This window comes from Salvelinus alpinus, chromosome 8 (genome assembly GCF_045679555.1).
Source record: "Salvelinus alpinus chromosome 8, SLU_Salpinus.1, whole genome shotgun sequence".
Lineage (NCBI taxonomy): Eukaryota > Metazoa > Chordata > Actinopteri > Salmoniformes > Salmonidae > Salvelinus > Salvelinus alpinus.
Window position 1 is genome coordinate 16,430,689 of NC_092093.1, and position 25,718 is coordinate 16,456,406.

General features: G+C 41.0%; 1 long non-coding RNA gene across 3 annotated transcripts in view; it reads left to right on the forward strand.

Moving 5' to 3' along the window:
• Nucleotides 1–4,293: 4,293 nt before the first annotated feature.
• Nucleotides 4,294–25,718, forward strand: part of LOC139582637 (uncharacterized) — a 64,512-nt gene continuing 43,087 nt past the window's right edge. The window contains exons 1-4 of one of the 3 annotated variants that reach the window (XR_011676391.1): nt 4,294–4,560; nt 5,220–5,318; nt 5,495–5,575; nt 5,771–6,035. This is a non-coding gene — a long non-coding RNA (uncharacterized lncRNA). Of the gene's footprint in view, nt 4,561–4,912; nt 5,372–5,494; nt 5,576–5,770; nt 6,036–25,718 lie in introns of those variants that run through there. The other 2 variants (XR_011676392.1, XR_011676393.1) reach the window with 2 other exon arrangements.

Consider the following 25,718-nt stretch of genomic DNA (forward strand, 5'->3'; position numbering starts at 1 on the left):
GGCAGCAGCCGTTGTGCTTGTGTGTGTAGTATGAATGTACACTGAGTATACCAAACATTAGGAACATCTTCCTAATATTGAGTAGCCTCAATTCATCAGGGCATGGACTCTACAATGTGTCAAAAACGTTCCACCGGGATGCTGGCCCATGTTGACTCCAATGCTTCCCACAGTCGTGTCAAGTTGGCTGGATGTCCTTTGGGTGGTGGACTGTTTGGGTGGTACACACGGGAAACTGTTCAGTGTGAAAAACCCAGTAGCATTGCATTTCTTGAAATACATTTTTTTTGTCTAGCCCATTCACCCTCTGAATGACACACACACACAAGCCATGTCTCAATTGTTTCAAGGCTTAAAAATCCTTCTTTAAGCTGTCTCCCACTTTATCTACACTGATTGAAGTAGATTTAACAAGTGACATCAATAAGGGATCACAGCTTTCACCTAGTCAGTCTATGTCATGGAAATAGGTGTTCTTAATGTTTTGTATACTTAGTGTGTGCATGTGTGCTATGGTGTGGAGAATAAGGACAGGTGGTCAGTCAGCAGGCTTGTAGACAGAAACTCTCTGAGCCTGTTGGACCTCATGCTCCGATAAGGGAGAAAACAGCTCATGGCTGCAGTGTGTGGGGTCCTTGATGCGTCGTGCCTTCCTCAGGCAGCCTTTAGAGTAGATAACCAGTCAGATCCAGTTGGATCTGGTGGCGCTGGTCAATGGTGGGGTTTGTCTGGGCTACAGCGACGCCCACTTTGGCAACCCACGGAAGAAGATTTTATGTCATTATTGAACTGTCTGCCAACAGTTCAATGGGGCTTCTGTCACACTGAAAAGCAATAATCATTAACTTCAGTATAGATAACACTGGAATTTAACATTAAAACAAATAGGGCAACATACTTTACCACTGTTGCTTTTGAAAAATGAAAACGGCTGTCTATCTCATTTTGTGATCTCTCTTTAACACTTGAAGTGCACACATATAGGCAGACGTGCATATATGTTTCAATCCAGAATCTCATTCTTATTGCATACCATTGGTAATGAATATATCAAAAAGAGCAGTCTATAGAATGGGTTGACCGTAGTATGTCGTACCTTCACAGGTTTGGGAAGATCTGCTAACATGGGTGATGGATGGGAGACAGCGCGTCGACTGGACATGCCCTAAAAGCTGGAGGTAACATCAGAGCTCACAATTTAGCACATGCCATAGAACTGGGTGGTATTCAGTAGGTGGAAGTGGTTTGAGACGGAGCAGGAGGCTGAGTGGCTGTGGCTCATAGTAATGGCCCGAACAGAGCAAATGTAATGGCCTCAAACTCAAGGAAACCATGTGTTTGATGTATTTGATACCGTTCCACCTATTCTGCTCCAGCCATTACCACGAGCCCATCCTCCCCAATTAAGGTGCCACCAACCTCCTGTGAGAAACACTCATCTTGGTTTACATTTCAAAACGTTCTGCTATGATGTGCCATTTGCTCCACTGGTGGATGGGAAGGGCATCCTACAGATACCATGTTATGAGGGGGCTGTCCTCAGACATCCTGGAGTGATCAGCCAAATCGAGATAGACACCAACCACTTGGTAGCCTGGCGGTTAACAGCGTTGGGCCAGTAACCGAAAGGTCGCTGGTTCTCATCGTTGAGTAGGTGAAAAATCTGTCGATGTGCCATTGAGTAAGGCACTTAACCCTAATTGGTTTTCGATACGTGTCTGCTAAATTATGTAAATGCAACCACTTCAAAGGTAGAGTAACACATGTGCATGGACACACACGCTGGTACTCTCGTTCACCCCACTGTACGAACAGATTTTGAGGCCCTGCATAGTTCCAATGTTAAGGGCTTGGTTACATGCTATGACAGTAACAGGTTGGGTTACAAGGTATCACAATGTAACAGGTTGGGTTACAGGGTATCACAATGTAACAGGTTGGGTTACAAGGTATCACAATGTAACAGGTTGGGTTACAAGGTATCACAATGTAACAGGTTGGGTTACAAGGTATCACAATATAACAGGTTGGGTTACAAGGTATCACAATGTAACAGGTTGGGTTACAAGGTATCACAATATAACAGGTTGGGTTACAGGGTATCACAATGTAACAGGTTGGGTTACAAGGTATCACAATATAACAGGTTGGGTTACAGGGTATCACAATGTAACAGGTTGGGTTACAAGGTATCACAATATAACAGGTTGGGTTACAAGGTATCACAATGTAACAGGTTGGGTTACAAGGTATCACAATGTAACAGGTTGGGTTACAAGGTATCACAATGTAACAGGTTGGGTTACAAGGTATCACAATGTAACAGGTTGGGTTACAAGGTATCACAATATAACAGGTTGGGTTACAAGGTATCACAATGTAACAGGTTGGGTTATAAGGTATCACAATGTAACAGGTTGGGTTACAAGGTATCACAATGTAACAGGTTGGGTTACAAGGTATCACAATATAACAGGTTGGGTTACAAGGTATCACTATGGAGACATCAACATAACTTCTCTGTGGTAAACACATTGGCCCACTGTACCGACTACTGAGATGAAAGTCCTCCCACCAGACAGAGCTTGTGCTACTCTTACTGCATCGTGTGACTTCAACACACAGGAAACTTCCCAGACTCCTGTAAGATAGAAGCATGCTATCTGACCCCTGTGGAGGAGGGGCAGTATGTAAATGGCAGGTGGAGTGGCGATCTGGGAAAGATGTGGCAGGTCCTTCTGCCCCTCCAGAAAGTATGTTCAGCATTTTCCTAGAATTCACTCCATTTGATTCAATGCCTGGGCCTGTCAGAGTGCTGATCGAGGATCAGTTTTGCCTTTTAGATCAGAATAAATAAGATTACATGGACATGGGAGGAAGTGATCCTAGATCAGCACTCCTACTGAGACTTTATCAATATGGGCCCTGTTCATTTTCATCCAGAAAGTGTTTTTCAACATCTTAATCAGTTCAGTATTTAAATGTACATATTCCAGACAGATGGGTAGATGGCAAATATGTGTGTTTCAAAGACTATTAGTTAGGTAAACAATATTGAATGTGTATGTATAATAACTAAATCAAATCAGGTCTTGGCAAATGTGAGGGTGATGTCTGCCATATCTTTGAGCGGTGTTGTGCTGTCCACTTTACTCTATTGTATTTGAATCACCCAAGTTTCTGTGAAAGCAAAACGCCATCGAAGTCGACAGTCGATCCAGCCAACGTATTTCTTTTCCTAATGCAATTGCACCTGTATTCTGCTTCAGTACCAAAACAACTCCTACCCTACAAGCAGTGATGACAATAACAGATTTGTCAGGTCACGGCATCAGGTGATGAAGTAGGCAGCAGGACTTGAAATCCGTAACAGTGGACATTTGCATTCATGGCTCATTTCGTCATGCAAGTATGGATGAAAACAAGGTAGACCTTACTAAATATGTGAGATTTTCAGAACTGGCTCATTGGATCATGTTTAGGCTACAATGTAGGCCTAGGTACTAAACATCCCTGAAAGTTAAATCAGACAAGCTACCCTACTTAAATGTAGCCTAACATTTATTTTGACCATGTATGCGACAATCAGTTGGAAGTAGACCGAATTAAAACAGCCTAGTTAGGTACAGTATCTTTGCAACATTGAATTGCCTTTTGTTACAGACAGGTAGGTAAATACCGCCATCTAGTGGATAGGCTATAGTAAGATTTACGTGCCTATAAACTGCAATATTGTGATTCATTTTTAAACGGTTTGAAAATACTGTTATTGAAGAGAAAAAATATTTATATCCAACTTTTTTAAAAGGTTTGCAGGCATGTATAGCCTGATCATTATTATCAATATCAAACTATAGGTCCATGCAGGTTTGTCTATAACAAAACAAAACAACTAAAACAGATTGAGCCTTCAATCTCCTTTTTCATGTGGATGAAGCTGGTGTTTCTGTGATGCTGAAGACACTGACATAGAAAACTGTATAGGAAATGGGCCTAACTGCAATTTAGCATAGGCCTATTTTTGTATTTATTCATCTGGATAGCCCTTTGTTCCCCATTCATTTTAGTAAACATTTTCAGTGTTGCCTACCCACTAAATTGACCAAACTTCCAAAAGATATACTGAACAATATCGGAGTCTACGGGCAAGTGTTCTGGAGGGCTGCTGATAATAATGGGGTTTGATTGTAAAGCAGGTTTGGAAAAAGCCTTCCAAAGCTTTTGGGTTTGTCTGAGGTTTTGGGTTTGATGATGACTAATGAATAAAAGCGTAACAAGCTGACTAGACCGGGCGTGCGCGTGCGCCATCTCGCGCATGTTGATTTTGTCCAGCCACACCAGACGCGATGAGGACAAGCAGGTTGAAATATCAAAACAAACTCTGAACCAACTATTTTAATTTGGGGACAGGTCGAAAAGAATAAGAAATGTATGGCAATTTAGCTAGCTAGATAGCTTGCTGTTGCGAGCTAATTTGTCCTGGGATATAAACATTGCTTTGTTATTTTACCTGAAATGCACAATGTCATCTACACCGACAATTAATCCACAGATAAAAGGGTAAACCGAGTTTGTTTCTAGTCATCTCTCCTCCTTCAGGCTTCTTCTTCTTTGGACTTTATATGGCGGTTGGCAACCAACTTAAAAGTGCATGAAATATTGGGCAATGTAAAAAAAGAAATTAGTAATCTAAGCGGGCATTTGCTTGAACATAATGCCTCAAAATCTAGGCCTACCATTTTCTCAGTCATTCACAATCATCAAGTTAGCGCTGATTAATGTGATGTCCTTTGCAGGTATCTAATCAGACATGGACCTTTTCGAATTCATGAATTCCTGTAGGCAGTAAAGAGGGATGATGATGAGGAAGAACTGGTGGCCCAGCACAAAATGGAGACCAAGAAAAGGAAATGGAAGATTAGTGCCAAGAAGTCAGGGGAACAGGGCACTGACAACGATGCAGCTCAGAGATTTAGGCCTATACCATGGGTTCTCTATATCTGTCTGTGATGTGCAGGTTGTCATCTGTTTTCAATGAAACTGTAGTCTAATTGTAGTCAAATAGTGTAGTCAGTATGAAAGGTTACATGGATGGTTTTATTCAAATAGACCTATGAAACAATTATACTGTGTCAGTTTCAGAGTATAGTATTGAGAGAGAAATATATAGATTTCTCTTACATTTTCTTGTACTTTCTCAACGGCACTCACATCATTAGGATTCAGGAATAAACACCTGGACAGAGGATCTGTAATCGATCTCCTGGAGAGAAAAACCTCTTAAGGCTGCATTTGGCCCAGGCAACAAGGATGAGATGGTTGAGTACTGCTACCTAATCCTCATATCATTCCTGTGCAATCTCACTGATGAGTATGTCATATGTCCTGTGTTTCTGTCGTCTGTGTGTGATATGTGCAAAATTTTTCAACATTTCTGCAGAAGGAACTAAACACAAACTAAAAACTGAAACATGTTTATTTTTTTCTTCTCTAGGCAGTGGCAGGCGCTCTATAAACGATTCAGAAATCCTGTACGTTTCCCCATCGGCCTTTGACATTGGATGTGGGAGTGATGGTATTATTTAATTGAATTCAGAGAAATGGATTAGCTGTGAAATTATGGTCTAATATTACATTCATTAATCTGTCATATCAGACTTGATCCAAGTTTGTCGCAGACAAGAAAAACTATGTTGATCAAATGCTTTCCATTCATGATCTAAAATATCACAGCTGCATTGACAAACTTTGTTCTGTTTGTTCCATACAGATGACCAAGGAACAACTTGTCAAATTGTGCAAGACCATAGTGACTTTTATTAATCAGGCCACTCTGCATATCCTACTGCCGGCCCTGGACTGCATACTGGGGGTGACGGGCTTTGATGAGGACGACACTGACTTACCCAGAAGGGGCGAGATCCTTCGCTGCCTTTGACCAGGAAAGACTGGAGCTCATCGAGGAAGTGAAGTGTATGGAGAAGGAGTGGCACCAGGGCTGGTGGTTTCAGGTCCAGCACGCCCTCTTCAAAGGGGTATGTTCCCCACAAGCTGTTAATGTGTGTGTTGATATCCCTGATCATTTCTCCGTTGAAATGTACATATTTCTCAGCTTTCTAGCAGGTGCATTCCACGCCATCTAATGCGGTACAAAATGTTGTATCAACTCACATTATTTGAGCAGATTTGAATTAATGTTGAGGGGGAAAAAATCAAGCAAAATGTGAATTATATTTACAATACTAGACTACATATTTCGTATCTTAATCTTTTGTCACAGAGAATTTTCCTGCTGCATCAGGAGCCTCGTGAGTCCCTGAAAAAAAGCAGTTTTCTTTCTCTCCATGCGGGGTAGTCACTGGGATCAGGGCTTGCTATCAAAATGATTCTCTCTCGCTCAAACGCTAGTCCTAGGTCCTATTCCTGCAACATTCAAATGTACCAAAATGTGTCTGAAATGCAGCCATACACATCAACAACCGTCATTTTATATAACTTAATAACACAAGATAGATATTGGTCTCCACTAGGCTACGACATACAAGTGTATCATAAGGTCTAAATTGGGGCCTGAGCTGGTCTAGTGGTTATGGTGGCTGCCTTCTGAATGCACACGTCAGCATTGGGTTTGATCAAATATGGACAGTCCGAGGATATTTTACCCATGATCTTGATAAGAAATGACCATACCAGAAATAGGAAACAAATAAAATAATAACAGTAGGCTACAACAACATTAGTTTCCATTCATACAAAGGGGTGGGTTAATTGCCACAGTAGATTTGCTGTGGTAAATAATAAAATACTTGATTTCTATTGTATGGAATGTTTGCCAATAGACACATCACCATTAGTATGTTCAAAAAGGACTAAGTTGTTCTGATTACTACCAACCAGAGGGCAAACATATCTTGAAACTTTGGTTGTAAGCAGGACTGTAGTACTGACATCATTTTTATATCATTCTTTTTAATGACAATAATGGTTGCAATTGAAATCAGCTGTGCGGGCGAATTTAGCTCGAATTGATGGTTTAACGAGACATCAGCTGGCGATAATCTAATCTAGTGCCATTGATGGTTGTAATACGCCCCTTGTTATTTGATTATATTCCAATAGGCTACATTCTGTAGGCTATCCGTCACATAATGAACGGTGTGAAACCCCATAATAGGCTATAGTGTATCCCTGGCTGATTTGGGCCATCAGTTGATTGACAGATCAGTAGGCCTACTGTAGAACGATAAACTTTCCCACAGTGTAGATGCTCATCCATATTTTATAGTTAGGCTATGTATAATTTGTCAATATTGTTCTGGTCTTTGGTGTGGATTGAAAGCCTGTATTCTGTGGCTTTGATATTCAAATTTGTAAAGCTGTGACAAAATGACTTGAGCCTATCCAAAGACGATTTCGTTAAGCTGAGACACTTTTCTTTGATGTGTAAATGATCAGACTATTAATTTTACGTCTTGAATTTTGAATAATAAATGCTATTAACTTCTGGTCCTAATGTAGGATCAGGCTGGTCACTATATCGTCCAGCACTGGGCGCAAACTCATGAGGTTCATGAGCATTCCCCAAACTATAGCCCTAACCTTAACCACTCTGAATGAATGCCTAAACTGGTAACCTTTGAGTTGTTTCTGTTTTAACCCTGTAACCACACGGTATTAACCCTGTAACCATGCCGAAAAAAATTGACATTCATCCATGAGTCAAAGGTCAGATTCAAACTGACTCTGGCATATGTGTACTGGAGTCAGTGGCTGTATCTCCTGGACCACACAGTCACTGAGGAAATCAATAATTTATTCTGCCTATTATTTGCCTACAACATATAATAAAGCAATTTACTATATAAAAACAGATTTTCCCTAACGAATAATACATATACCTCTACAAATATGTCCATAAGAATTCACAGATGTGCTGTAGCCTGCACGTAACCTAAGGTACATTGTAGGATGGTGTGCATTGTATACAAACACAGCTTCCAGCTGCCCCTGGCTGCGATTCTAAGTATTTCTTCAGATATTAAAATCTTCCTGCCACAGGATTATTTTGCTACTGTGACGAAAGAGGTCAAATTAAGATCCGACATCGGTAACAATGTTTGTTGGATTTGTTTTCAAATAACGTATCAGTAAGAGATTGATTTGATCATGCAATGCTTGTTCATTTTGAAGTTCCCAGAGCTCAGTGAAAGTCCACCTAGAGATGTCAGACAGTATCATCAGCAGTGTCCAGGAGCAACTGTCTGACCATGAGATCCTGCCCTCTTGCCCACCTGAGCTGACCGTTGGCCTTATCAAGGAGGTGAACAGCTCAACTCTGCCCTCTCTTTGACTATCAGCAGAACCCATTCACGGCGGTCATCCCCTTTTGCCTCTGATACTCAGACAACTGAACAGATGGTCAACATGGTCCAGAGATTTTTTCGATGATCACACAAATCCAATGGACCAATTATATGTTGAGTCCTGCATTCCACCTGCAATAGAGGAGGTGATGACTGTTTTTGAAGACGTTGGATGAATTGATAAAAAGAAGATTGGGAATTGGCTAAGCTACTTCGAGAAGTGGCTGTGAAAGTTTAAATGTTGGCATCTGGCAGTGGCCTTGCAGTGGATCACCTGCATACTGAAGACTCCTGTTCCAGAGGACCTGAACATACACTGCCGTTCAAAGATTTGGGGTCACTTAGAAAGTTCCTTGTTACTGAAAGAAAAGCACATTTTTTGTCCATTAAAATAACATAAAATTGATCAGAAGTACACTGTAGACATTGTTAATGTTGTAAATGACTTTTGTAGCTGGAAACGGCAGATTTCTTATCGAATATCTACATAGGCGTACAGAGGCCCATTATCAGCAACCATCACTCCTGTGTTCCAATGGCACGTTGTGCTAGCTAATCCAAGTTTATAATTTTAAAAGGCTAATTTATCATTAGAAAACCCATTTGCAATTATGTTAGCACAGCTGAAAACTGTTGTCCTGATTAAAGAAGCAATAAAACTGGCCTTTAGACTATTTGAGTATCTGGAGCATCAGCATTTGTGGGTTCGGTTACAGGCTCAAAATGGCTAGAAACAAATAACTTTCTTCTGAAACTCGTCAGTCTATTCTTGTTCTGAGAAATGAAGGCTATTCCATGCGAGAAATTGCCAAGAAATTGAAGATCTCGTACAACGCTGTGTACTACTCCCTTCACAGAACAGCGCAGACCTGTTCTAACCAGAATAGAAAGAGGAGTGGGAGGCCCCTGTGCACCACCTAGCAAGAGGACAAGTACATTAGAGTGTCTAGTTTGAGAAACAGACACCTCACAAGTCCTTAACTGGCAGCTTCATTAAATAGTACCCGCAAAACACCAGTCTCAACGTTAAAAGTGAAGAGGCGACTCCGGGATGCTGGCCTTCTAGGCAGAGTTCCTCTGTCCAGTGTCTGTGTTCTTTTGCCCATCTTAATCTTTTCTTTTTATTGGCCAGTCTGAGATATGGCTTTTTCTTTGCAACTCTGCCACAACGTGCCATTGGAACACAGGAGTGATGGTTGCTGATAATGGGCCTCTGTATGCCTATTGCAAGGCATTGGTGAAAAACCTTGACTCTCTGCCAAGTTCAAGACTAAAACCTCAAAGACTGTGAGCGAGATTGTACTGAGAAGGTTCAGTAGCATTACATCTGGTTTGGTTCACACTTCCCCTACATTTAGTGCCACTCCCAGCTGAATACGTCTGGCCCATCTGACAGGATCCTTGATTCTGTGACCCCTGGGCTCTTACAGACCAATGTGGATTCTGAGGTATCTAAAATAATTAACAACTTTAAAGATGATGTCAAAGACATTGTGAAGCAAGCTGAATCAGATCAACCAGCAAGCAACCAGAGATATCCCCAAGTGGGACATTGTATGTAAAAGCGGAAACCATTCCATGCAGCACGTAGACTCTGCGGCAGTCTTCAGGCAAAACTCAAATAATTATTCCTCAGAATGAATGGAGCTACAGTCCAAGGGGAAGCATTTCTGGAGACCATGGACTCCAGTGCTGTGCTCCCAGAACACACTATCTCCAGTGCTGTGCTCCCAGAACACACTATCTCCAGTGCTGTGCTCCCAGAACACACTATCTCCAGTGCTGTGCTCCCAGAACACACTATCTCCAGTGCTGTGCTCCCAGAACACACTATCTCCAGTGCTGTGCTTCTGGAGCATGCTGGCTCCAGTGTTCTGCCTGGTTCAACTCTGGATACTTCTTCACCAAGTAGGAGTGAATCCCCCGTAGCAGAACTCAGCTCATCTTCTCTGTCTGGTAGAAGGGATTCAGCTACCTTTGTAGCAGAGGAAACACCAGAGCAACCTGAATCCAGATTAGATCATACTCAGAGCCGCATCTCTCCTCTTCTCAGTAAGAGTGAACTGCAAGAGGTCAGCTGGTCTCGGTGTTCTACACAAATGCCAGAGTAAGAACTTGCAACTTTTACTGGCTCTCTATGATCCAAACCTAGAGTCCTGCACCAAAGAGGTATTATCTCAGACTGTGGCCATGTACAGTTCAGAGGTGGCAGATTTAGAATGCATATCCTCTGTTGCAGAGAGTTCCTCTTACAACTCCCTTGAAGTCGGTGACTTTTTGAGCAGTTTCATGTCTTACCTAGAAGACATGGCTTTGTCCAGTTCTTCATCCTCTGTTATCAAGAAGCTCTCCAGTGAAGAGTTCCAGATGAAGGCGACTAACAAGGTCACTTAAATACTGACCAAATCAGTCAGTAGCTTACCCAGATCGAGCCAGTCAACAGCTCTCCACCAGGCAGATTATCAAAGGTCACCAGCAACATCAATCATGTCCTTGAAGCATACAGCTGCAGCAGCTTTTGAAATGGTTGGATCAATTGTGAACCACATGAAGAGCCTTTTCTTTCCTGCAGTCTTCCACTGCTACTTTAAGCTTCAAGAGCGCGATTAGAAAATCTCCAAAGCTACCGAGGCCGCACCCGAAGGCTCCCAGACTGTTGTGAAAGTATCTGAGAAGAAGATCTGGACAACTGCAAAGACTGTTTTCCACAATCTGAAGATGAAGATGAGAAACTATTTCACACTGAAAAAACAAGCCAAAGCAATGATGGCTCAAGCCAAAGAATCCCTCAGCCATTTTTTGGTTTCCATTCAGAAAGAGCTGTCGAGATCGTAACAAATGGTGACAGCAGGAGAGCCTTCACAAATAGAGAATGTGGTTGAAATGATGCTGGAGTACATTGAGAATATAAGCAGTGATTGTGGTGAGGAACTGGTCTTGCGAGAGCCACAGGGGCCTTTTTCCTCTTTGTCAACGTTATCAGTCAAATTAACATCATTAGCCAAATCAACATCTTCAACCAAATCAAGGACGTCGGAGTGGGAATTTGCACTCCCTGGCACTCCAATCTCTTCTGAATTACCCGAGAGAACTCCTCTGCCATTTGTGAGATGCTTAGTCATCGACTGACAAATGTGGTGTGTGATGCCAGGAAGTCCATGTCTGCTACAGCAGATACCATGAAGGAGGTATATCCAGAGGAAGGAGGGCAGGTTACATCTCACCATGATCTGACAGCCAGGATAGCTAGATTGGAGGAGCTCACATCTCAGGGGACGATTGGTGCTCTCTCCCGTGATCTTACTCACCAAGTCAATTTCATCATTTCTGACAGCAACTTGACCCCTCTGGTTTTGACAGTGGCGGCAGGAAAGAGTGCATCGAATACAGTCCTTAATTAGCTGAAGAGGAAGGAGGATACAGGGAAGGCCATAGCTTACGAGCTGGTTTGGCTGTTTGCAGAGGAGTCTGTGAAGCGCCTCTTTCTTCCTAGCCTTGTGCCTTCATTATCGTCAATGACTTTGGCTCAGGGAGTCAGTGTGTTGGCTAGCAAGTCCGAAGATTGGATGTCATGCACTTCTTCCACATCAATATTTTGTGGCACAGTTAGTCTGTATATTAATAAAGTTATGGTAAGCCAGATCATGGACTCTGGGGTTTCTGATGCTCAAAGCAACCAAGAGATCAGAATCTCTCCAAGAATCTCTGACAGATGTCACTGACCATGGCAGTTTATTGAGTGGCAATTCTTCCCCTCAGCTGTCTCTCTCCCGTGTCAGTGAGACCTCCACTGTAGCACGACGCTTTAGAGCCAACATTGATGAAGAGAAAGAGGATACCACCAGTCGTTCTGGTGTAGCTCAGAACGAGCGATCAGATTACAACCAGCCCGGATGTTGTCAAAGATGTCCCACCTCCAACCCCATCCTCAAACTCAGACAGTGATGATGACTTCACCAGCCTCATCAGCATGCCTGTGTTGAGACATCTGTCGAAGATCACAACTCAAACTGATCTGTACCCAGTTGATGTTGCACTCACGTCACAAGACCTAATCCCAAAGGTCCTATCTGTCTTCTGTGCAATGTCAGGCTCCTCTGAGACCCAAGCATATACAGAGAACCTAAAGATTCATAAAGTGTACAGGGCCATGTACAAACATATGTTGGAGGACTTTGGCTTGGAGAAAATCCTTAAATTGGCCGTGTCGACTCAGGACTCATTTGATAGGATTCTTGTCAAGTCCTTGAGTAAAGAACCCCTCGACAGATATAATGAGGCATCAATGGCCGCCAGAAGAACATCGTTGGAAGCCACCAGACCTGAGGCTCTTCCTCTAGCTGAGGATGTGAAGACTACCAAAGTGAAGTTGTCCTTCCTACAAAGGCTTGCCAGAATGATCAATGTGAGTAAACAACTCTATCGTGACGGTACAAAATATGAAACCATCCATTCATTTATAAATCGGTCTGGTGTTTTGGTTATTATTATTATTATTGTTTTTATTATTATTATGTTGTTGTTGTTGAGTTGTTTTTTTCTCTTTCAAAACTTCCCCCTCAAAGAAGTGCATGTTTTTTCCCCCCCTAGCACTACACAGCTGATTTAAATAGCCAACTAATCATCAAGCTTTGATGATTTGAATCAGCTGTGTATTGCTAGGGCAACAAACTAAACGTGCACCCAGGCACCCTAGATGGTGGTATGGTTAAGGCTATCAATATCTTATGATTAAGTTGAGTGGGCCCCGCCACCCTCAACCTGCATTAATCCCTTTTAAAGGGGTTATCACTGATTACTAGACTTAGAAAAGACAAGTTATTTTCTAATATGATTTGTTACACAAGAAGTCAGAAAGGCCATAAATTCATACAATGATATTTAATCAATTAGCCAATAGGTGGGCTGGTTACTTGCTCTTTGAGGCCCTAATACATGTCATATCTGAATATATCCAATGGGGGCAACATATTTACATTGACGGTTTAGTCATTTAGCAGACGTTCTTATCCAGAGCAACATGGGCAAGGTGCTTTGCTCAAGGGCAAATTGACAGAATTTTTCACCTGGTCGGCTCAGGGATTCGAACCAGCAACCTTACGCTAATGTACCAAAACAGCTGTATGATAATGTACTAAAACAGCTCTATGATAATGTATTAAACCACTCTATGATCATCTACTAAAACCGCTCCATAATAAGGTACTTAACAACTCAATGATAATGTACTAAACAACTCTATGATAATGTACTAAACAACTCTATGATATGTACTAAAACAGCTCTCTGATATGTACTAAAACAGCTCTCTGATATGTACTAAAACAGCTCTCTGATATGTACTAAAACAGCTTTCTGATAATGTACTAAATCACTCTATGATAATGTACAAACAGCTCTATGATAAGGTACTTGACAACTCAATGATAATGTACCAAAACAGCTCTATGATATGATACTAAACAACTCAATGATAATGTGCTAAACAACTCTATGATATTGTAATATAACAGCTCTATGATAATGTACTAAACAGCTCCATGATAAGATACTAAACAACTACATGATGATGTATTCAAAAACAATATGATATTGTACTAAAAAAGCTCTGTGATATGTACTAAAACAGCTCTATGATAATGTACTAAACAGCTCTATGATAGTGTACTAAACAACTCTACTATATTGTACTAAACAACTCTGTTATGTACTAAAACAGCTCAATGATAAGATACTAAACAACTCTATGATATTGTACTAAACAACTCTATTATATTGTACTAAACAGCTCTATGATATTGTACTAAAACAGCTCTATGAGAAGATACTAAACAACTCTATGATAATGTACTAAACAGCTCTATGATATTGTACTAAAACAACTCTATTATATTGTACTAAACAGTTCTATGATATTGTACTAAAACAGCTCTATGAGAAGATACTAAACAACTCTATGATAATGTACTAAACAGCTCTATGATAATGTACTAAAACAGCTCTATGATAAGATACTAAACAACTCTATGATAATGTACTAAAACAGCTCCATGATAACATACTAAACAACTACATGATGATGTACTAAACAACTCTATGATATTGTACTAAAACAGCTCTGTGATATGTTCTAAAACAGCCCTATGATAGATACTTAACAACTCTATGATAATGTACTAAACAACTCTATGATATTGTTCTATAACAGCTCTCTGATATGTACTAAAACAGCTCTCTGATATGTACTAAAATAGCTCTATGATAAGATACTAAACAGCTCTATGATATTGTACTAAAACATCTCTATGATAATGTACTAAAACATCTCTATGATAATGTACTAAAACAGCTCTATAATACTGTACTAAAACATCGCAATGATAATGTAATAACTGCTCTATGATAATGTACTAAAGCAGTTCTATGGTATTGTACTAAAACAGCTCTATGATAATGTGCTAAAACAGCTCTATGATAATGTACTAAAACAGCTCTAAAAGGCTTTGGTATGTCAAATGTGAAAAATGCGTCAATGTGCCCTTGAGCAAGGCACTTAACCCTAATTGCTCCAGGTTTGCCGTTGATAATGGCTGACCCTCGCCGTGACCCCACTCTCCAAGGGTGTCTCAGGGAGAGTAGGCATATACAAAAAACAGATTTACATTTCACAGATGCGTATAATACACACTTGTACGCTGGGAAATAGACGTCACATATAGGCACATGACTGGGTAATTTTTTGCTCCAATTTCAATGAAGATCTGTGATCTCGCTTCAAATGTGCAACGGAGTCATTAAGAGAGATTTCACCACTGAATATTGTGTAATGTCTGGTGCCAGCATATACTGTTTAGGTACAGTTGAAGTGGGAAGTTTATATACACTTAGTTGGGGTCATGAGAACTTTTTTTTCAACCACTCCACAAATTTCTTTTTTTACAAACTATAGTTTTGGCAAGTCGGTTAGGACATCTACTTTGTGCATGACACAAGTAATTTTTCCAAAATTGTTTACAGATAGATTATTTGACTAATAATTCACTGTATTACAATTCCAGTGGGTCAGAAGTTTACATACACTAAGTTGACTGTGCCTTTAAACAGCTTGGAAAATTCCATAAAATGTTGTCATTGCTTTAGAAGCGTCTCATAGGCTAATTGACATCATTTCAGTCAATTGGACGTGTACCTGTGGATGTATTTCAAGGCCTACCTTCAAACTCAGTGCCTTTATGCTTGACATCATGGGAAAATCAAAATAAATTAGCCAAGACCTCAGAAAAAAATTTGTAGACCTCCACAAGTCTGGTTTATCCTTGGGAGCAATTTTCAAACACCTGAATGTACCACGTTCATCTGTACAAACAATAGTACGCAAGGATGAACACCATGGGACCACGCAACCGTCATACCGCTCAGGAAGGAGACGTGTTCTGTCTCCTAGAGATGAACGTACTTTGGTGCAAAACGTGCAAATCAATCCCAGAACAGCACCAAAGGACTTTGTGAAGATGCTGGAGGAAACAGGTACAAAGTATCTATATCCACAGTAAAATGAGTCCTATATCGAAATAACCTGAAAGGCCTCTCAGGAAGGAAGAAGCCACTGCTCCAAAACCACCATTAAAAAGACAGACTACCCTTTGCAACTGCACATGGGGACAAAGATCGTACTTTTTGGAGAAAAGTCCTCTGGTCTGATGAAACAAAAATAGAACTGTTTGGCCATAATGGCCATCGTTATGTTTGGAGGAAAAATGGGGATGCTTGCAGGCCGAAGAACACCATCCCAACCGTGAAGCACAGGGGTGGCAGCATCATGTTGTGGGGTTGCTTTGCTGCAGGTCAGACTGGTGCACTTCACAAAATAGATGGCATCATGAGGAACGGAAATTATGTGGATATTTGAAGCAACATCTCAAGACATCAGTCAGGAAGTTAAAGCTTGGTCGCAAATGGGTCTTCCAAATGGACAATGACCCCAAGCATCCTTCCAAAGTTGTGGCAAAATGGCTTAAGGACAACAAAGTCAAGGTATTGGAGTGGCCATCACAAAGCCCTTTACCTCAATCCTATAGAAAATTTGTGGGCGGAACTGAAAAAGCGTGTGCGAGCAAGGAGGCCTACAAACCTGACTCAGTTACACCAGCCCTGTCAGGAGGAATGGGCCAAGATTCACCCAACTTATTGTGGGAAGCTTGTGGAAGGCCACCCAAAACGTTTGACCCAAGTTAAACAATTTAAAGGCAATGCTACCAAATACTAATTGAGTGTATGTAAACTTTTGACCCACTGGAAATGTGATGATGAAATAAAATCTGAAATAAATCATTCTCTCAACTATAATTCTGACATTTCACATTCTTAAAATAAAGTGGTGATCCTAACTGACCTAAGACAGGGAATTTTTACTAGGATTAAATGTCAGTAATTGTGAAAAACTGAGTTTAAATGTATTTGGCTAAGGTGTATGTAAACTTCCGACTTCAACTGTATATGTCCGCTGACTGAAACATAACATCATTGAATGAAGCATGGTGAACATAAGTGTTTTTATGTTTGATAACACATCCACCCTACTTTGTTTGTCACCCTAACAATGTTTAATCTAGCATTGATAACAGCCTGTAACAAGCAATTTATTTTCAAAATATCTTTCCAAATTGCTGGTTTACTATCAGAACAGGAGCAGAAAGAGTCACGTGTCTTCTCCTCTATGACAATGCCTTTCATGTCCAGTAGGAGTCACTACAGCACCAGGAAATATTGAAATCCAGCAACTCCCTCACTAGTGACGCTATCATGACTCTATGCCTCATGTTAAATTGTTCAGATGCAGTGTAAGTTCTCCTCTGAAATAGAGTCGTGTGATTCCTGAAGTCCAATATTGCAAAACAGTGTAGTCCTAGACTCCTAGTCCATTCTATAGCATGTCATGCAGGGCTCTAATCCTAATGTAATCAATAGGATATGTCATGCATTGGCTAATTCTCTATAATCCCTCAGCACTAGATGGAGCAATTACATCAAGGTTAGTGCACAGCTCACTGAGGTGTGCGAGCTGTCGATGGTAGGAGGAGAGCTGGCCCTTTATTTCACGTTAAGCACCAGCTCTCACTACTTATAATGACGGTATCCATTTGTGGTTCACTCCTTTTCTCAGAGATCTTCCTCCCCTCTTTTTCTTCTCCTCCTTCATGTTCCTCCTTTCTCCCCCTCTAAGCTATGTGAGGTTTAGCTGTGAGACAGAAACATTCTCCTTACCGGCACATTGGTTCAAAGCACTGATCTCCTGGCAGGGACAGGCACATCCATTTTAACCAAGACTTTGTGGGTGTTAAAAGTCCAACAAAACTCAATAAACGAGGAAGTTTTAAAATGTCTATTGGAGGAAAGGAAAAACAAAAAGTATCCTCTGCAGTGTCAATCTCATGAATATGGTACAGTAATGATTTTTTTTTATAACCGTTCTTTAACTAGGCAAGTCAGTTAAGAACATATTCTTATTTTCAGTGACATCCTAGGAACAGTGGGTAAACTGCCTTGTTCAGGGGCAGCACGGCAGATTTTTACCTTGTCAGCTTGGGGATTCGATCTTGCAACCTTTCGGTTACTAGTCCAACACTCTAACCACCTGCCACCCCGTTGATGATGCTGGGTAGTGTAAGTATTGAGGGGCTTGGAGACAAATCTAATCTTGACAAAGCACAGCTCTCTCTCTCTCTCTTTCTCTCTCTCTCTCTCTCTACAGCTCTCTCTCTCTCTCTCTCTACAGCTCTCTCTCTCTTCATTTCTCTTCCTCTCTATCTCTCTATAGCTCTCTATCCCTCTTTATATCTCTATACCTCCCCCCTCTCTCTCTTCTTCATTTTCCATTGAAACGTTCCTTATTTTTTTTATAGCTAATAAAGAGCCCTTGAGTCAGGTAGGGGATGAATCACCGCAGGATGCTTTTCTGCTCTTGTAGCTTTCACATCCCATCAATGGGTCCGGGCTAGGCTGGGCATACTCATTCACTCTCATTGAGTAGGCCTGAAATACACTGCTTTCAAGTAGCTTACCGCCTCTGTCAAGGGTTCTCATGGTGTAGGAAGATGCACTAGGTATAGTGAAGAGCCCATATCCCAACTCAGTATAAAAAATATGGCTCTGGTGATTGACACACATGCATATATGTAGTAGAGGACAATAATATAATTCCATACATGTATTCTGTTCCAGAGAGAAGTGAACTCATCAAAGCATGAATCACTGTGGGGTGTTCTTATCTTTGGTTTGGTATTAAAAAAGGCTCAACGTTCTGAATGGTGAATTCGCGGAGCTGCTGAGAGAGCTAGAGAGTCCGACTGATTCATGAAATGAGCTTAACTGGGAAAACTGTGATCCGTAGCACATTTCCAGACTTAAGCTTGTGATTTAAAGCATGTTATACCCGGCTGCCAAAATGAGGTATCAAGTATAAATTAAGACCATTTTTAATTCATTATGGAGTAAAAAGTAAGAGCCAGAGGACCAATCAAAGTAGGTCTGGCGATGTCTCTCAGCAGTAGGGATGCAAAATTCTGTGAACTTTCAATAAATTCCTTGGTTTTCCCGAAATTCCGGTTGGAGAATTCCCGTAATCAAGAGGGAATAAGTAGGGAATCCAGAATTCTCAAACCATGATTTCTGGAAAAACAGGGAATTTATTGAAAGTTCACAGAATTTTGCAACCCTACTCAGCAGTAGTATTATTCTGCCACATGCAACCACACAAAGAAGAAGTGTATTGCCTCTAGAGTGAGAGAGAGTGAATATTAAATACTATTACATCGCCTATTTGCCAAGCAGTTGTGTTTGTGAAATCCAGTGTTAACTCTGAGCCAGTGGGAGATTGAGAGTTGTAAAGAACCAGAACTCAGTGTTAGAATGTCCCGTCTGTGGGACTCAGAACCTTTGATCCTTAGCTTTAGAGTGTAACGCCATGAACTCTATCTTGAATACTATGTGTGTGGCGTGTATGAGTGTTTGTGTGCGTGCACACATATATTTTTAATTTTTTTTACCCCCTTTTTCTCCCCAATTTTGTGGTATCCAATTGTTAGTAATTACTATCTTGTCTCATCGCTACAACTCCCGTACGTGCTCGGGAGAGACGAAGGTCGAAAGCCATGCGTCCTCCGAAACACAACCCAACCAAGTCGCACTGCTTCTTAACACAGCACTCATCCAACCCGGGAAGCCAGCCGCACCAATGTGTCGGAGGAAACACCGTGCATCTGGCAACCTTGGTTAGCGCGCCCGGCCCGCCACAGGAGTCGCTGGTGCGCGATGGGACAAGGATATCCCAACCGGCCAAACCCTCCCTAACCCATCCGACGCTAGGCCAATTGTGCGTGGCCCCACGGACCTCCCGGTCGCGGCCGGCTGCGACAGAGCCTGGGCGCGAACCCAGAATCTCTGGTGGCACAGCTAGCGCTGCGATGCAGTGCCCTAGACCATTGCGCCACCCGGGAGGCCCCCGTGCACACATATTTGAGTGAATATTCAATTTAACGTCAGAGGCGTCATGCCCCCTCAGACATGTCCTATTTCTCTGTAATACTACTAGCCACCTAGACATTTTATGAAGTTGTCTTTAGCTGGCCCAGATAGGTTCTCAATCTCCCAACCTCATAACTAGCTACCAAGAAGCCATTTCAGGCTATCCATCAACTTAGAATAGCTAGCTTGTCTAACTACAGGTAACTGCCAAAATAAAGAAAACACAGGGATGCGACGCCATTCTTCCACGAGAAATTCTATCATTTGGTGTTTTGTTGATGATGGTGGAAACCGCTGTCTTAGACGTCGCTCCAAGAATCTAGCAGAAGTGTTCAAATGGGTTGAGATCTGGTGATTCAGACTGTCATAGCATATGGCTTACATCATTTTCATGCTCATCAAAACATTCAGTGACCACTTGTGCCCTGTGGATGGGGGCATAGCCATGTAGCCAAAATAATGGCCTGCCCATCATTTTTATACATGACCCTAAGCATGATGGGATGTTACTTGCTTAATTAACTCAGGAACCATGTGTGGTAGCACCTGCTTTCAATATCATTTGTATCTCACATTTGCTCAAGTGTTTCCATTATTTTGTCAGTTACATGTATCTTAGCTGGCATGCCTGCTGGCAAAGTTGGTAGACTTAGAAAATAAATCATTAACTAAATGTACTGAATAAGACTCACATTCCTTTAAATCTTTACCCGGATTTTAGCAGAGATGCGGAGAAGCATATTATGTTTCTTTAAAAAAAGGACCACCAGTCAGGAGGCAGACAGACAGCTCAAGAGGTATGCTTAGATATACAGAACAATACAAATATTTTTGACATACAATTAAGGATATTGATTATGGCTCTAGATTGCAGGAAAAAGCTGTTTCAGGTGTTTGAAAAATGCTAAATTATGCAATTTACAGATGGGGGGGAATAGCCCCTCTCCTGACCAGCCATCCTCAAATACGTTGTGAACCATCAGATGCATGATGTTACCTGAAATTACACAAGCCTCATCAAATATTGTGATAAATACTGGCACGGCCATTTAAAGTACCCTTGTCTGAGCCTATCTCCTGTTTCGTGAGGGTTTTTAGAGTCACATCTGAGTCTTTGGTAGAACTGAACCCCCAAGCTGCTAATCTCAGGGTGGATGCTCCGACCACAAGGCCACTGAGTAGGATATAAGGCATGATCATTTAGTGCTCCTTATCTGCTTTCATCACGTCATCCTCCCTGTTGAAAGCTCTTCCTATCACACTTTCCTTGTCACAGTGTGTGGGTGCATTGGCATGTCTCATATAGCATCTCATTACAGAAGCATCAGTGCTGCAAAAGGCCAGGGACGTCACAAGCGTGATACGTGAGAATATGCGCCAAATACAACGGGTGTAGACTTTACCATGAAATGCTTCCCAAGGCCTCGTAAGAGTAAAACAATAGTAACGCAAAAGGAATAAAATATACAAGAATGGAGCTACAATTGAAGTCGGAAGTTTACATACACCTTAGCCAAATACATTTAAACTCAGTTTTAGATCCGTTTAGGATTCACCACTTTATTTTAAGAATGTGAAATGTCAGAATAATAGTTGAGAGAATGATATATTTCAGCTTTTATTTCTTTCATTTTTTTCTTTCATCACATTCCCATTGGGTCAGAAGTTTAACAGTTTTTACATGACGAAATTACAAACTAAGGTGCGTTTGACACTAGCGCCGTCTTAACGCCAGCTGAAAATAGAGCCCACTGATTCATTTAAACTAAAGTTTTAAAATATTGATGTCTGTCACGATCGTCGTAAGAAGCGGACCAAAACGCAGCGTAGTTTGAATACATTCTATATTTAATGAAGAACACTTACACAAAAACTACAAAACGAATAAGACGAACGTGACCGCTATATAAACACTGTGCTAACATGCAACATAACATAGACAATAAACCACAACCCACAATAAAAAACAGGCTACCTAAATATGGTTCCCAATCAGAGACAACGCAAAACACCTGTCTCTGATTGAGAACCATATCATGCCAAACACATAGAAATAGACAACATAGAAATACAAACATAGACTGCCCACCCCAACTCACGCCCTGACCAACTAAATAAAGACAAAACAAAGGAAATAAGGTCAGAAACGTGACAATGTCAGAAAAGTATCATTTGTACAGTTATTTATAAGAAATTTAGATATTTGTTACATTTGACTGTGAAAACCTAGCAGTACTATTTATTTATCTGAGTGTGATCAAATATGATTATTTGTCTCTGAAAAGGAAGCCATCAAGTGTTAGATTTGAAACAAATATATGTCTGTCGTTGAACAACTCACCTGTCACGATTATATAGTGAAAAAACACACCAATCTCTTTCATAGGTTCTTTAAACAATTAAAGCGAATTTACCAAACATTTCTGAAAATGGATTGATAGCGTGGTGGAAAGAAACTCTTCATTTCCATGTAAGGCCTTCAGGTCTTGGGCATCGATGAAATCCTGAGATACTATATAGACTGGCCAACATTCTTCATCTGTAGAAGTATTCAGGCCCCTTCACTTCATCCACATTTTGTTACGTTACAGCCTTATTCTAAAATGGATTAAATTGTTTTCCCCCTCATCAATCTACACACAATACCCCAAAATGACGAAGAAAAAACTGTTTTTTGGACATTTTTGCAAATGTATAAAAAATACAAAACTGAAATATGACATTTACGTAAGTATTCATACCCTTTACTCAGTGCTTCGTTGAAGCACCTTTGGCAGCGATTACAGCCTTGAGTCTTCTTGGGTATGACACTACAGGCTTGGCACACCTGTTTTTGGGGAGTTTCTCCCATTCTTCTCTGCAGATCCTTTCAAGCTCTGTCATGTTGGATCGAGAGTGTCGTTGCACAGCTATTTTCAGGTCTCTCCAAAGATGTCAGATCGGGTTCAAGTCCGGGCTCTGGCTGGGCCACTCAAGGCCATTCAGAAACTTGTCCCAAAGCCACTCCTGCGTTGTCTTGGCTGTGTGCTTAGGGTCATTGTCCTGTTGGAAGGTGAACCTTCACCCCAATCTGAGGTCCTGAGCGCTCTGGAGGAGGTTTTCATCAAGGATTTATTTGTACTTTGGTCCATTCATCTTTCCCTCAGTCCTGACTAATCTCCCAGTCCCTGCCGCTGAAAAACATCCCCACAGCATGATGCTGCCACCACCATGCTTCACTGTAGGGATGGTATTGGCCAGGTGATGAGCGGTGCTTAGTTTCCTCCAGACGTGACGCTTGGCATTCAGGCCAAAGAGTTCAATCTTGGTTTCATCAGACCAGAGAATCTTGTTTCTCATGCTCTGAGAGTCCTTTTGGTGCTATTTGGCAAACTCCAAGCGGGCTGTGGAGGTAGACTCCAATCAAGTTGAAGAAACATCTGTGTCAATGGAAACAGGATGCACCTAAGCTCAATTTCGAGTCTCATATTAAAGGGTCTGAATACTTATGTAAATAAGGTATTTATGTTTTTTTTAAATTTTTAATACATTTGTAAAAATGTCTAAAAACCTGTTTTCGCTTTGTCATTATGGGGTATTGTGTGTAGATTGATCAGGACATTTAAAAAAGCCAAAACAATTTTAGAGTAAGGCTGTAGGGTAACAAAAGGTGTCTGAATACTTTCTGAATGCACTGTACATAAGGTTGAATACTCTTGACTGAAACATTGTTACTGAAAACCACTTTGATTTGTAAAGTATCAAATCATTACTGTCTAAGAAGACGTAGCATTATACATCATCGCTCTATACTCAATTGGACAAGCTTGGTTAAGTAATGCAGCAAGAAACAAACAATGATCAAGATCAACTTAACAATGTTTCTGGAAAAAGCTTTTGCGGCAGGTAGCCTAGTGGTTAGTGTTGGGACAGTAAACGAAAGGTTGCTGGATCGAATCCCCGAGCTGGCAGTTAACCCACTGTTCCCCTGGCACCGTGAATGTCGATTAAGGCAGCGCCCCGCACCTCTTTGATTCAGAGGGGTTGGGTTAAGTGCGGAAGACACATTTCAGTTGAATGCATTCAGTTGTAAAACTGACTAGGTATCCCCCTTTCCCTTTCCTTAAAAACTTCTTGTCAATAGGGGGGCGCTGTTTTCACTTTGGAAAAATTGTGCCCAAATTAAACTGCCTCGTACTCTATTCTAGATCGTACAATATGCATATTATTATTACTATTGGATAGAAAACACTCTCAAGTTTCTAAAACTGTTTGAATTATATCTGTGAGTAAAACAGAACTCATTTTGCAGCAAACTTCCATACAGGAAGTGAAAAATCTGAAAACGATGCTCTGTTCCAAGGCCTGCCTATTCAATTGCCTAATATTTATCGATATGCATGCACTTCATACGCCTTCCAGTAGATGTCAACAGGCAGTGGAAGGTGGAATGGGGTGTTTAGCTTGATCTGAGGCCAAACAAGAGCTTTTGGAGTGACAGGTCTGGAAATTTCTTTGTCTTCTCTGGCGCGCGAAGTACGTCGACATTGGCTTCTGAAAAGCGTTCGGTATACACAGCGGATATCTCCGGCTCTGATTTTATTTGATACATCTGATAATAACATCATAAAGTAGTTTTTTTCAACCGAGTTGTATCAGTTTATTCAACGTTTATTGGGACTTTTGGAATTTTCCGTTCTTTGCATCAAGAGAAGATGGGCATGTTCGCGCCACATGGCTAGCTAAGGTTGCTAATTCGACAGGAGAAAAGGACATTCTAAAACCAAACAATGATTTATTCTGGACCTAGGACTCCTTGTACAAGATTCTGATGGAAGCTCAACAAAAGTAAGAACAATTTGTGATGTTATTTCGTATTTCTGTGGAAAATGTTGATTCCTATTCTCTGCCGTTTTGGCGGGCGCTGTCTCGCAATAACGCAAGCTGTTTGTTATGGTAAAGTTATTTTTAAAAATCTAACACAGCGGTTGCATTAAGAACTTTCATTTGCCATACAACAAGTATTTTTATGTAAAGTTTATGATGAGTTCTTTGGTCAGATTAGGTGAGTGTCCAAAATAGCTCCGGACATTCTGGTGAATCGATGCTACATATTCACAATGTATAACTACGGTTTGCAGCTCTAAATACGCACATTTTCGAACAAAACATAAGTGTATTGTATAACCTGATGTTATAAGACTGTCATCTGATGAAGTTGGTCAAGGTTAGTGATTCATTTTATATCTTTTGCTGGTTTTTGCGAATGCTATCTATGCGGTGAATAAATGCGGTTGTGTGTTTGGCTATTGTGGTAAGCTAATATAATGCTATATTGTGTTTTCGCTGTAAAACACTTAAAAAATCTGAAATATTGGCTGGATTCACAAGATGTTTATCTTTCATTTGCTGTATTGGACTTGTGATTTCATGATATTTATATGCTATTATTTACTTTTGGCGCTATGCTAGGCTATGCTAGTCAGCTTTTACTGATGTGGATGCTTCCGGATCCGGGATGGGTGTTAAGTAAAGGTTAACCAAAAGGTATGCTTCTTTGAATCCCCGAGCCGGCAATGTGGAAAAATCTCCCGTTCTGCTCTTGAACAAGGCAGTTAACCCCCAGAACAACTGCCCCCCGGGCGCCGATGACGTTGATTAAGGCAGCCACCTGCAACTCTCTGATTCAGAGGGGTTAGGTTAAATGCGGAAGACACATTTCGGTTGTGCAACTGACCCGGTAGCCCCTTTCCCTTTTCCCTTCTATTGCTTTTCCCATCAGAAAGTTTTTGTAAATTTGGCGCAAAAGTGTGATTGAAAGTTTTAGTCAGTTTAATCAGTTTTGCAAAATTC